The sequence below is a fragment of the Peromyscus californicus genome, unplaced genomic scaffold (assembly GCF_007827085.1).
Source record: "Peromyscus californicus insignis strain IS unplaced genomic scaffold, ASM782708v3 Scaffold_12__1_contigs__length_115047231, whole genome shotgun sequence".
NCBI classification, from domain to species: domain Eukaryota; kingdom Metazoa; phylum Chordata; class Mammalia; order Rodentia; family Cricetidae; genus Peromyscus; species Peromyscus californicus.
The window spans coordinates 27,719,444-27,734,196 of record NW_026294413.1 but is presented as its reverse complement, the minus strand read 5'-3'; the positions used below and the strand labels follow the sequence as shown (position 1 = coordinate 27,734,196).

The following is a 14,753-nucleotide window of genomic DNA, read 5'->3' as shown; positions in this document are numbered from 1 at the left end:
AATTCCCAGCATGGCCTTGAACTCACACAGATCTGGATGAATCTTTGCCTCCTGAATGCTAGGATTAATGGCCTGTGCTACCACTGCCTGAACTCTATGTTTAATATGGGACCAGTAGAAAATCTGATCATGATATTCAGATACATTTATGTTATATGTTACATAACTGTTATCAATGCCAGTCTTGAAAAGTATAGTATATGGATGAATTGTTATAAACAGATGCACCTAATGAATTTTAAACTTTGTCTCCAAGCTCAAAGCACAAAGATCTCTTTGTTAGGATTGCTTAATTGGATTAGCTTTCTGTTACTATAATACATACCTGAGATAATTTATGAGATTAAAAGATTTTATTCAACTGTTTTGGAGGCTTTAGTTATTAATGATAAGACAGTTCCCTTTGGTCCTTTAAATAGACACTGCATTATGGATAGAGTATAAGGGGAGCCCATTTACCTCATACTTCAGGAGAAAAATACAGAAAGATGACAGGGTGACTGTGTTATGATATTCAAAGACATCCCCATATGAAGAAGCTTCCCACCATATCTTATCCATTAAAAGCTCTCCATACCCACACATAGTAGTGACAATGGGCTGGGAATCAAGCTTTTAGTACATGGACTTATGGGGAGTACTATGCAAATGACAGCAAAGGACAAAGGTTAAATGAAGTGACATAAGAATAATTTCGAAGAGCATATGATACCAAAGATCTGAAGACCAGGGCTACCATTTATCGATATAGATATTTACATCTTATGCTTTTATGTACCTGAGTGGCATTTAAAGTACAGAACTTAACACACTACAAAATTCAAGCTCACATCATGATGAATATTGGGAAATATCAACTGCAGACAAAAAGCTCAATCTAAAGGTAAGCTGGCTTTCAGAAAATACAGAGTACTGTTTGTTTAGTAGATTCAATTTAGCTATTATAAACCAGTCCTTAAAATAAAAAGACATGGTATGTGGTGATATTATGTCCCCCAATATATTGTGCACCTTAATAAACTTATCTGGGGTCAGAAAACAGAACAACCACTAGATAGACATAGAGGCCAGAAAATGGTGGCACACACACCTTTAATACTAGCATTCTGGAGGCAGAGATCCATCCGGATCTCTATGAGTTCAAAGCCACACTGGAAACAGTCAGGCATGGTGACACACACCTTTAATCCCAAGAAATGATGTCAGGAAGCAGAAAGGAGCTAGACTCTGTTAAGCTTATGAGCATCAGTTCAGCTGAGATCCATTCGGATGAGGACACAGAGGCTTCCAGATTGAAGAAATGAGATTAGCTGAGGAATTGGCGAGGTGAGGTTAGCTGTGGCTGGTTCTGTTTCTCTGATCTTTCAGCGTTCACCACAATACCTGGCTCTGGGTTTGTTTTTATTAATAAGCCCTTTTAAGATTCATGCTACAATGGTGCCCATTATCAACCAAATTGGACAGATGGCAAAATGCAAATATACCCAGGTTTTGAAATGCTACTCAAATCATCTAACTGGCAGATGAGATTCCTGGAATGTGAATCCTGTAAAATTATGTCGAGTCATAATTAATCTTATTGTATATGCCACTTTCACACTGTACTTTTCCACCTGTGGATAGGCTGAAGGAAGATTCCAGGCTTCAATTCAGCACGGATAATAAAGGCAACCAAAGCAATTTCTCAAAATTGCATGTCTGATTGTCTAAAATACTTCGATAATGTACTCCCCCCCCTGATAATGTACTTTTATTCAAGTAATTTTTATAAAGCTCACAAACATAACTTTGAATTTTTCCTTTGAATTTCCTGTTCTTCATTAATGAATCACTTTTGTTTCTTTATAATACTGAATAATAAGGGAAATTTTTAGTTCAATATTTAAACACTCTAGCTAAATTGACACAATGAGGCTGAGAGATTATTGCCCATCAGGTTAATAATTTATGAACTAAGAAGGATTAATAGGATTTAATGCTCTTTTGAGAAACATGGAGCACAAGTTATTCTAATTATATTTTCATTAATCTTTGAAGCTAGATTGTGTTCTCATGATTTAGTCTTGTTATAGATTAATCCACTATTTCACTGTTAACTGAATATAAACAAAAACAAATATGTGAATGTATGTACTAGAAAATAAAATTGTTACGATTTTAAAATCGAAATCTACTAAATGAGAAATTATTTTGAATTGATTAATGCCCTTTTGTTTCTAAATTAAACTTTATTTCTAAACAATAAATCAACTTTATTTAAAGTTCAGGTTAATTCTAAGCCTTTGAGTAAATGAAATCTTTCCTGCACGATACTTAGAGTTTGAAAACCTTACTCTTTTGCTGAGTACTCTGTTTTCTAAGCAACATGAGATGAACTTCTAAGGATTCCCTTGTGTAAGCTGCTTCTCCCTTCTGCTGCCTGTGCTTCTGGTTACTCATCTGTTGTTGTGAAGAGACATCATGACCTAGGAAACTTATAAACAAAAAGTTAGTTCACAACCAATGTGGAGTAAGTCAGACAAGTCTGGTACTAGGATTCTAGCTAAGAGTTTACCACTTATCTGCAAGTTGGAAGGGATAGAGCTAACTGATACAGCATGAGATTTGAAATATCAAAACCCACCCCCTAGTGACACATTTTTCCAACAAAGCCACAGCTCTTAATCCTTACCAAACAGTTCTATCAACATGGAATCAACCATTCAACTATATTAGCTTATGGAAGCCATTCTCTTTTAAATCACCACATACTCTATAGTGGTTGTAACAGAAACTACTTATTTTTCTGTGTAGTGTTTCATATGTAAACCATTAAAACAAAACAAAATGATTTCTTATGCATTCTTGCAGACAGATATATGTCTGCACATTTTTTTTGGCAAATATATTCAGAGAAGTGATTGTATTCTGATTTGAATAAACAATTTATTTCAACTTCTGTTTCATCTTCCTACAATAAAGTGGATGAAATAGCAGACCTTGATGTGTATATTTTAAACTGACACTGAAGTTGATAGGGTAAAATTATGTAAACTTTACTCAATACCATTGTAGAACTCTATCAGCTTTGGACAGATATGTTAAACACGTTTGCAAAATGTATGTCTTGTTTAAACCACTAACAATGTGTCCAGTTTTTATTGAAAGTAAAGTAGCATCCTAGCTAATGCAGATCTTTATTTCACTCTCCATCTATCCATATAAACGTTAAAAAAATTTCATCCCTTTACAACACATTTTCCTGAATATTATAATTATGGAGTAAGCCAACACATATCTCTATTATCAGTGTAAGAAAGTTTAAAAAAATAAAAGGAAAGACAGAAATGCAGGGATTCTACAGTCAATATCATATCTGCTGTAGTTTGAATATAAAATGTCCCTCATGTACTCAGATATTGAACACTTGGTTCCCAGGTGTTGAAGAAATTGTGGGACAAGAGGAAGGTGAGCCCTCACAGGGGTATGTGGATGACTGGAAAAAGGAAGTGAGCTTTCATAGCCCCACCAAACTTTTTGTTCAGTGTTTCCTGACAATGGTTGCAGTGTAACCAACCAAGGTCCTGCTTCCGTTCCTATTTCATCCCTTTCCATCATAATGGTCTTCCTCACCATAATGGAATCATCTCCTCAAACTGTTAGCTGGAATAAATTTTCCTTCTCTTAAATTGTTTCCTACTTGCTATTTGCTCATCAAGCAAAGTAACAACCATCAAAAATTTGCCTGAAATGGTTTATGAAATTATCATTTCTACCTCCTGTATCCACAAATTCACCCCTTGCCCCCTCTCAAATTTTTATAGTCTGCTGAGTCAATCTAGTGTTACTCCAATGTATATGTGTTTAGGCCTGAGCTGTACTGAGTGTTAACTTCGCATGAACTACAGTCATCAGAGAGGAAGGATCCTCAGTTGAGGAAATGCCTCCATAACATCCATTTGTAAGATATTTTCTCAATTACTGATCACTAGGAGAGGGTTCAGCCCCTGCTGGGTGGTACTACTCTTGAGCTGATGGTCCTAGGTTCTGTAAGAAAGCAGCCCAGTGGACGTAAACTAGTAAGCAGCACCTCTCCATGGCCTCTGCTTCAGCTCCTGCCTCCATGATCCTGCCCTGTTTGAGTTCCTGTCCTGACTTCCTTCAGTGATGAACAATAGTATCAACTCCTGCCTCCAAGTTGCTGCTGTTTGATTTCCTCTCCTAGCTTTCATCAATGATGGATAGTGATACAAAAGTATAAGCCCAATTAAATCTTTTCCCCCAAAACTTACTTTTTGGTCATGGTGTTTCATCACAGCAGTAGAAACCATAACTAAAGCAACAACCCATGAGGGCATTACTCAATGAAAATCAACTGAATTGCCTATAGCTCTTCATCTAGGATTAGGACATTGTGAAATTCCCAGCAACCACATTTGAATGTCAACTAGTGTTACCACTGTACTCTTCTTGATTAAATTCCATATTGTTGTGATTTCATTGGTACTACTTTTCTGGTATACATAGTCAGCACTGTCTAACGGTAGATGTTACAGACCTCTGACTCTTCTTAGAGTCTCTCAGCCCTCTCTGTTATGTTCCTTGAGTCTTAAGAGGAGTGGTTGTGTTGTATATGAATCAGTTGGAGTTGGCCACCTCCCTGTCCATGTACTCTGCATGTTGACCAATAGTGGATTCTTGTAATTGTCTGTTGAGGAAAGAAGATACTTTAACCAGGGCTTAGAGCTTTAACATATCTGTGATTATAAGTATTTATAATATAAATATAGTTAGTAACTATACTAGTACAGGTAGGTAATTGGCATTAGTAGATTCTCTTCTATGGTCTGTGACCTCAACAGCCATGGGTGGTTGGCTAGTGTGATGATTATTTTTGCTTGCCAACTCAACTACATCTGGAACTAACTAAAACCCCTAAATGGTGGGACACACCTGTGATGAATTTTTGCTTAATTTGAATGAGAAATCCATTTCTTTCTTTTCTTTTCTTCTTCTTCTTTTTTTTTCTGTGTAGTTTTAGTGCCATTCCTGGATCTCACTCTGTAGACCAGGCTGGCCTCAAACTCACAGAGATCTACCTGGCTCTGCCACCCAAGTACTGGGATTAAAGGCCTGTGCCACCACCACCCCATGAGAGATCTATTTCTAATCCAAATTTTTCAAGTGGAAAGACACACTGCTAACCCAGATCTTATTAGGTGGAAAGATGCACCTCTAATCTGGGCCACAATTTCTTTTGGAAGCCTATATAAGGACATGAAGGAAATTCTTTCATAGCTCTTTGCCTCTTTGCTCTTGCCTGCTAGGAAGTCCATTCCTTTACTGGCATTAAAGCCCAGATTTTCAGGATTCCAGTGTATTCTGAAGACCAGCTGAGACATAGCCTTGTGGACCAAATGACTACTGGGTCATTGGACCAGAAGGCAGCCATTGTTGGACTAACTGGACCACAGTTTTTAAGTCATTATAATAAATTACACACACACACACACACACACACACACACACACACAAACACACATATATATATATATATATATGAGAGACACTATGACCATGGCAACTGTTATAAAGGAAAACATTTAATTGGGGCCATCTTATAGTTCAGAGGCTTAGTCCATTACCATCATGGTGGAAAACATGATGGCATGGAAGCAGACATTGTGCTGGAGAGGTAGCTGAAAGTTTTATATCTGGATCTACAAGCATCAGGAAGTAACAGTAACACTGGGTATGGCTTGAACATTTGAGACCCCGAAGCCCACTCCCTAGTGATAAACTTTCTCCATCAGAGCCACCCTTATTCCAACAAGGCCAGACATCCAAATAGTGTTATTCTCCATTGGCCAGTTTCATTCAAACTAACACACACACACACACACACACACACACACACACACACACACACACACACAGAGAGAGAGAGAGAGAGAGAGAGAGAGAGAGAGAGAGAGAGAGAGAGAGAGAGAGAGAGAGAGAGAGTTCTGTTGTTACTGGAGAGAACCCTGCTAGTTTTACAGGATGAGGCATGAATTCTCTCCTGATAAGCTGGCCTTAAGTTCCATTAGATAGTTGCTTGTTTCTCCACAGATTTGTGTCACTATTGCAACCTTAGAGATATCTATCTGTGCTAGTAACTGCTGTGGTTCACAGACTTTACACTTTCTAAGACTAGTGATTGCTATTCTCTTTTGTCACCAGACATAGCATGTTCAGATACTAAAAGATGTAATAGTCAGCACTGTAGGACCAAAATGCTTTTCTTCTAGGTTTTATTATTTCTTTCAGTGAGTATCAAGACACACTTTCATAACACATACCTGCATGTTTTTGTTTCTGAGATTCATTTATCTTATTTTATATGTATGGGTGTTTGGCCTGCATGCACATCTGTGCAAAATGTGTGTGCCTGGTACCCACAGAATTCAAAAGAGGGCAATGAATCCCCAGGAACTGTAGTTACAGACAGTTTTGAGGTGCAATGTAGGTACTGGGAACAGAAACCACGTCTTTTATAACAGTAGTGAATAATTTTTAACCAGCTGAGCCATCTCTCCAGCTCCAAGCTCTGCAGATTTTAATCTTACAAATTTTCACTGGTGAGTGTCTCTTTCCCTACTGTTCTTGGGGGAGGAGCTACTCCCTAAGGAGCTCTTCCTTACTACTGGGTGGTATCATTGTCACTCTCACACTTGCATCATTGGAATACTGTTATACCTGTTCAGCTATAACTAGGCATGCTTCTAATAATTTTAAAATGATTTTTTTACATTGTAAGGGCTATTGTTCTCAAACCTTAGATGTAAGTGGATATTGAGGCAGTAATTGATGTAGATTTCCAGAGCCTAATTTTAAGATGTAAATTTTTTTTTTTTTTTTTTTTTTTTTTTTTTTTTTTTTTTGGTTTTTTTGAGACAGGGTTTCTCTGTGTAGCTTTGCGCCTTTCCTGGAACTCACTTGGTAGCCCAGGCTGGCCTCGAACTCACAGAGATCCGCCTGGCTCTGCCTCCCGAGTGCTGGGATTAAAGGCGTGCGCCACCACCGCCCGGCTAAGATGTAAATTTTAAGATTAGAGATTGACTATTGACTTTTGACTAAAGTTGTATAACTTCACTTATTTAGATGTGAAAATAAAGCAACAAAAACAGGAAGATGACTAAGCTATCCTATTAAAGTAGATGGCAGAGAGTAGCTTGATTTCCACTCTCAATCTTTTGGACCTTGAAAAACAGTGTTAAATAGTCACTCTTTGCTTATATCAATTTAATGTGACTAGATACTGAATTAAACCTATATTTGAGACTCTTAAATACCTATACTTTTATATACGTATATCTCAAATCTCTCATGGATTATGACTAAAGTACTGCTTGCTATTAAAGTAAAATGTGAATTTAACCATGTAACTTTTTTATAGTTGTTAAATCTGAAAATTATGTGTCAAATTATTTCTAAGTTTTGCAAAGAAGTAAAGAGGAGAAAAGATTTCTAGAGATTTTCTAGTCTGGGAAACGAACCAGTGTAGTAGTGTCATTGAAAAAATGGTTGGATTGGCAAACTATATCTCAGTCAATAGGAGGTATCACAATGGGTTTGAAATTACTTTATTATAAATATTTATTAGAGTTACTGTAGCATGAATCTTAAAGGTACTTACTAATAAAAACAAACCCGGGACTAGATATTGGGGTGAATGCTGGAAGATCAGAGAGACAGAACAGGCCACAGCTACCTCCCCTTGCCAATTCCTCGGCTGACCCTGTTTCCTCAGACTGGATGCCTCTCAGCTGAACTGTGCTGCTCCAAAGCCTAAAAGCTTAACCAGCCTAGTTCCTCATTCTCATGCCTTAAATACCTTTCTGCCTCCTGCCATTACTTCCTGGGATTAAAGGCTCACTTTCTGGGATTAAAGGCATGAGTCACCATGCATGGCTGTTTCCAGTGTGGCTTTAAACTGACAGAGATCCAGATGGATCTCTGCCTCCCAAGTGATAGGATTAAAGGCGTGTGTCACCATTTTCTGGACTCTACATCTAGTGGCTGTTCTGTTCTCTGACCCTAGATAAGTTTATTAGGGTGCACAATATTTTGGGGAAAACAATATCAACACAAACAAATAAGTGGTTAAAAGAATAATATTTATCATTTTGTTGAGGTTAATAAAAATTAAACTAATATACAATTACATTTTAAAATACATTCTTGTACATATTGGAATACGTATATGTCAGATTATTTGAGCCCCTATTATTTATAGTGATTGGCTGGACATATGAGTATAAATTAGGATTCAAACTCTGTAAAAGAAAAGGGTTTTGTGAAATTCCTCTTGAATTCACAATGTTCAGGACATCTGTTTTATAAAATTAGTCCATGTTTCTGTCTCAAATTACTTTCCATTTTAAGAAAAAAGATACATTAATAAAGATAAAGCCTACTTTAAGCAATTACTTTAATATCACTTTAGGAGGTATTAGCAAATGTGTACTTAATTTTTATAATGTATTGTTTACCTTCCTATATAGAAAAATAAATGATTTATTCATAAATTATGGTATATTATCTTATAAAATATCACCATTTACAGGAGAATTTTAAGAACATTCAGTATTCATAGCAATTACATTTAAATTTTGAAAGAATACAGTCAAATATCAATTCAGTTGAATCTCTTATATATCCACAAATAAAGCCTTCAAAATAGGATTAGTTTAGCTATTTTCTCTACTTGTCCCAGAATAAAAACCTAAGGAAAGGAAGCCCATTTATTCTCCTGATGCTGAAACTCTGAAGCTTCAGAAAATGTCTTTGTTACTCAGTACTGTATATTCTAATCAAGTATAGAGAAGAAAGTGAGCACTATCAAAAGACCCATAAAAAGAGTTTATGATGTTTCAGAATCAGACAACATAAAACAGGACATATTCAAATTAGAAACACTATTATAAAGTGTGATTCTATAAGGAATCTCCATAACACTCTTAATAATGTGATTAAGGAGACAAAGTAATAGCAATATACACAAGCACTAATTAGAACATCGAAACTATTACGCCTCATGTGGGAGACAAGTCATAAAATTCAAAGAATATTTGTAAGAAGCTCTATCAGACTGGCTTTTAAGTTTTTCAGTGCCTGGGGCTGATTTAGTGAACTTGTGGTATGAGTTGGAAATGTTTAAGAGAGTTCAATTGCCCTAATAATGTACATTAGCTTAAGATCTTATTACAATATAAAAAAATAATTTAGAGGAAAATACTTTTCTTCCACTTGGCTCAATGGTATAATTCATGTGCAATCTAAAAACAAACCAAAATCCTACAACATTCAGTGTAATGATGCTCCAACATTATAAAGATACTTCCATATTTATTGTGCTAACATGACTTCAAAGTGACAAGACATTGTGATGGATAGATTTATTCTATCAAAAAATAAGATAATTTAATATTAATTATCAAGGTATTTTATTTAAAATAAATTTAAGTAATTGAATACAAAATCCAAATGAAATAATTTTTAATAAAACATTATAATTGTTGTTTTGGTATGTTTTATATTGTTGCTTCTATTATTTTTAGCTCCTTTGCATTGATTTTTGTTGTACTAATAGAAACAACATGAAGTTGGGTGGGTAGGGTGGTGTGGAGAAACTGGGAGAAGTTGGGGAGGGCATAGATTATCAAAATATATTATGTGAAATAAAAATTAAATAGAATTAATTAAATTTATACAATAATGGATTCATACAAAGGGAATAATAAACATAGGTACCTAAAATTGCCATGAGGAATTTTTACATTTGCAAATGAAAATAACAAACTCTCTACTTTATATAAAGATAATAAGGTCAGTGAAACCAGTTTGGTAAATTCCACTTATGCAATAGAAGAAGCATGTATGGCCAGGTAAAGGTTTATTTTAAAATTGCTTCCTATTCTTTACACATTGAAATTTTACATGGTAAAAGTCTGAAACACATGGGGGGGTAAATGTCTCATATGAGTTTTGCTTATTGGTTAAGCCAATATGTTTATTAGTAAAAATAAATATATTTTAAAGAAGAAAAAAACAAAGATAATTACTGACACACAATTTCTTCAAATACTTGCTGAAGCTAAATAACTCACAATTCTCACAAGTTCCTCAACCAAGTAAAAAAGTATTTGTAATAGAACAAATACCTTTTGCTGAAATGTTTATGTTCATAAGAGAAAGGTAGTGAATAGTGTTCTCAGAAGTCTATTTAGTGCTCCATGCACTAAGCTGCACAGTGGTTTAAGGTATAGACAGTCATAAAATTATTTTAAAAATAATAAAATGAGAAAAAAAGAAAAAAAAGAAAAGAAAAAGCATTTGCCATAGCAAACTAGAAAGCTTTTCAGTCTTTACTTAAATTATAACACTGGTGTACTGCCAAAGGACCATCTGCCTCCTGTACTAATTAGACTTGGACCATGAAACATACAACTTAAAGACATAATTTTAAATGTGGGTTTATACTTTGAAATTTGATGATCACATTACATTTCGAAGTTTGAGTAAATTTATTTTTATTCTAATCATTATTTTAGATATTCTTTACAGAAGCATGGTAACTATATTGCTTTATGTAAAAAGAATACTAGCAGTAAATGGGGTTTCATTTTTCATTTTTGAATTTTGCTTCAAAATAAACTGTTTATAACTGATACATCTGGGAGTCAGGTTTCTATATAGGAAAAAATTCTATTGCAATTCTAGTTGTAAACTCACAAGGGCCTGTTATTAGAAGTCTTTACTCTACCAGAATTTGAAGTGTCTATTACAATCTAAATATAAATCTAGTTCAATTATCTATTTCTTTTTTTGGGGGGGAGGCGGGGGTTTCCGACGGAAGCCAGAAAACCTGCTAGACAAATTCTAAAAGAGCTGTAACACTCAATTATCTATTTCTTCATGAGTAAAGTTTGGTATTTTTCATAATGTTTATACTAATTTTTTGAGAATTTCATATAAAATATTTTATCCTATTCATGCCTTCTCCCAACTATTCCCAGATCCTCTTACCTCCCTGTTCAAACAACTTCATGTTTATTTTTAAAACCTGAGTCCAGTTTATGTTGACTTACTACACTTAGACATAATTTTCTCTGTAGAATATTCAATAATACCAGGCACAGCAGTGACACAAAAGTCATAGGAGTGACCAACTATTTTCTGACTGCATTTGAGGCCAGCTCCTTGAGCTATAACCTGAACTGACACCGTCACCTAGGCCAAGAGCCTGTGCCTAATCAAGTCATGGTCCCTACCGGAAAGGATGGTTTTTATTTGGCTAAATGATCATGGAAATAAAACTGCTTCTAATGACTTTTGATATACCCTAGGTCAGTGCATGGGTCAACTTTTATTAGAGAAGCTTCTTGCAGTAGGTGTCAATTAACATAGAGACCCACAAGTGGTTAACATGTAGAGAATAAGATACTTCAGAGCCCCAGAGTGCTCAGCCCTAAATGGGATATCAACTTTACATCCTTCACTTCCAGGCTCAGGTTTATATACAGAAGGGGAGGGTGAAAAGATTGTAGATCCGGAAGTCCTGGATGACTACAAGGAAATATTGTTTCCCATACTCAACAGGGCAGTTGTATAAGTGGACTAATAACTACTATGACAGCATGTATGAGTACCTTACAAGCTCAAGCCAAACAAAATCTCAGCAAGAAGGAAGGAAGAGGGTCATGAGGTCCACCTCTAGCTGAGGAACTATTAACATTTGATTACTGCTGGGAGAGGGAAAGGAGGTTTACTTAAAGTTTAGTGTTTTAGTGTATTTAAACATTTATGGTATGTTTCCCAAAACAGTGTTATGAAAAAAAATCAATATTTGTGGTGGTTTGAATGTAATGGCCCCCTAGGCTCATGTGTTTGACTGCTTGGTCCCTAATTGATAAAACATCAGGTAAAGGTTCGGAGGTGAGTACATGTATCACTGGGGGTGATGGAATTTGAGGGTTCAAAATCCCCAGTCAGGCTGACTCTCACCTCCAGTCTCCAGCTTGTGGATGAAATGTAAATGCCCAGTTAATGCTCCAGTGCCATAGATTCCTACCTGCTGCCATACTCCCCGCCATGAAAGTTATGGATTAAAGCTCTGAAATTGTAAGCAAGCCCAATAAATTCTTTCTTCTTTAAGTTGCCTTGGTCCTGGGTCTCAACAGAAAAGGAACTAAGACAATCCTCTGTCATAATTTTAATCATACCACTGACATATTTAACTCTTTCTTTGTTAAAGTAATTTGGATTTTATTTTTATTTTTAGTGACTTTGTAGTCGTTTTAAAAATAATTATTTTAAAAATAAACTCAATTCAAGAACCAAAATAACATTGTTTTTTAATGGTCCCATGTCTTCTTAAGCTTTTCATAAAAATATAATAGACACAGCAACTTTGGCTCTATGTCTGTTGAAGCCAGGAAAAGAAATGTTCTGTTTTAACTCCAGAATCACCAGTTTATTATATAAATTGCCAAGAGATCAATTTTTCTAATGGGAAATACATAAATTACTTATATAACAACCATAGTTTTTCCTTTGGTTACTGAAGTTCATATAAATATAAGTTATCATGTAAAATAATTGTTTCTTCATAAAGTAAAAATTATATATATTTTCACATGTACCTAATTTATTATATTCAATTATCATTTAAAAACTTTGTGAATTGTGTAGTTAAAAATTGTACTGATGACAATTAAAAGGAATGAAAAAACTCATAAAAAGTTCGTATCTAGCTAGCACTGAACTTACATTTTCAGAGAAAAATGCATTGTAGATTGACTGGCTTTATGCTAATGAACTCCCTCTGAATCTCTCCATTAATGAAATTCTATGAACATAATTAAAGAGACAAGATAATTTTAAAGATCAAAAGAAGAGACAAAAGATAAACTTTAGTCTCAGAAAAGTGAAGAATTCTCACCTGGTCACCAAACATTCAGAAATTCTATGTCAGTGTACATTTGGACAATACAATCTTATCAATTCCTCTTGTAACTTCCTCTGGATATTTTCTCTACATTTCCTTAAATCATGTTTGTTTTTTATTCTTCTATTTTATGTTTTGCATTCACAGTGGATATTCATTAACGCATTCATTGAACAAATTACTATGGCAGACTCTTTCTTTATATTTCCGTTCCCCTAATAAGAATCAAAGTCAGTACACAGAGAATATAGTACTTGATCACGATTATTCCAGAAAGCCAACCTATGTGAGCAATCAGCACTAGCATAAAAATGCCTTCGGTGTTCTCTAGCTGTATCATGAAATTTTATTTATTCCTTCAGATATCTTGTGGGAGAATTAAAATGTTTATACTCTGTATATCAGTCCGACCTAATTTCAAGCTCTGGGATGATAATTCTCAGACATGAAAGGCTTTGACAATAATGTGCTGTTATTTTTTTTTATCTAAAATGCTCTGAAAAAATAGCATTCATGTAATTGTGTGTTTATAAATTAAACAAAACTAACATGAAACTGATAACCTTATTTGTGAGATTACTAATAATTAAACTATTGTTTCATATATATGTTTTGTAAAGTATGGTTCAGTGGTATACTTTGTATTTTAAAGCTTCCATAGAACTTTTTATTATTGAGAATTGTTATAATGTTCACTGAGTTGTACATTTGATGAAGACTCAAAGCCAGGAAATTTTCAATTTAAATCTTTTTCCATATAATATGATTAAGGTATAATTAACATGCAATTATCAGCACATGTTTAAAGTGTGCAGTTTTGTAAGCTTTGACATATATATATATATATATATATATATATATATATATATATGTGCACCTGCAAAACTATTACTCAGAAAAGATTATGAAAATGATTACTGCAGAATGTTTCCTTTTGCCCCTTCATAATTCAGCTCTCTCACTATTTTTAACTCTATTGAACTCTTTTTTAAAATTCTGTATTTTATGTAATTAACATTTTTTCCATTTATTTTACATACCAGTTACAGTTTCCCCTCCTTCCTCTTCTCCCATGCCATCACCCACTTCCCATCTACTACTCTCCCCTGTCCACTCCTTCTCCATCTCCATTCAGAAAGGAGCAGGCTTCCCATGGACTTGAATAAAGTGTGACACATCAATTTGATGTGTCAACTTCCAAGCTCTTCTTCCTGCATCAAGGCTGGGCAAGGTAATCCAGAATGGGGCACAGATTCCCAAAAGCCAGCTCAAGTGCCAGGGACAGGTCTTGATCTCACTGCTAGGAGCCTTACAAAGAGACGAAGCTTCACAACTGTTACACAGATCTAGAGAGCCTAGGTCAGTCCCATGCTAGCCTTCTAACACTTAGAACAGGGTCCATGAACTCCCATGAGCTTAGATGATTTTTTTTTTTTTTTTGGTTTTTTGAGACAGGGTTTCTCTGTGTAGCTTTGTGCCTTTCCTGGAACTCACTCTCTAGCCCAGACTGGCCTAGAACTCATAGAGATTTTCCTGCCACTGCCTCCCGAGTGCTGGGATTAAAGGCGTGCGCCACCACTGCCCAGTTTCAGATGAATTCTTATCCAGGTTTTTTTTTTTTTTATCAGATTTTATTGTTTTATGCTTTCTAGACAATATATAAGTGGACACATACAGCATGTTTTAATCACATGTCTTTTTGTACGTTTATCAATAAAATACATGTCAGTTGTTTATTCTTTTTAATTTTAATTTTTTTAAGTTTTACTGAACATGTCCTTGG

At 35.0% G+C, this 14,753-nt stretch overlaps 1 non-coding gene across 1 annotated transcript; it reads right to left on the bottom strand.

Moving 5' to 3' along the window:
• Window positions 1–10,860: 10,860 nt before the first annotated feature.
• On the bottom strand, window positions 10,861–10,922 carry LOC128108082 (U7 small nuclear RNA). The gene has a single exon (XR_008217298.1). It is a non-coding gene; the product is annotated as a U7 small nuclear RNA (small nuclear RNA).
• Window positions 10,923–14,753: the final 3,831 nt, after the last annotated feature.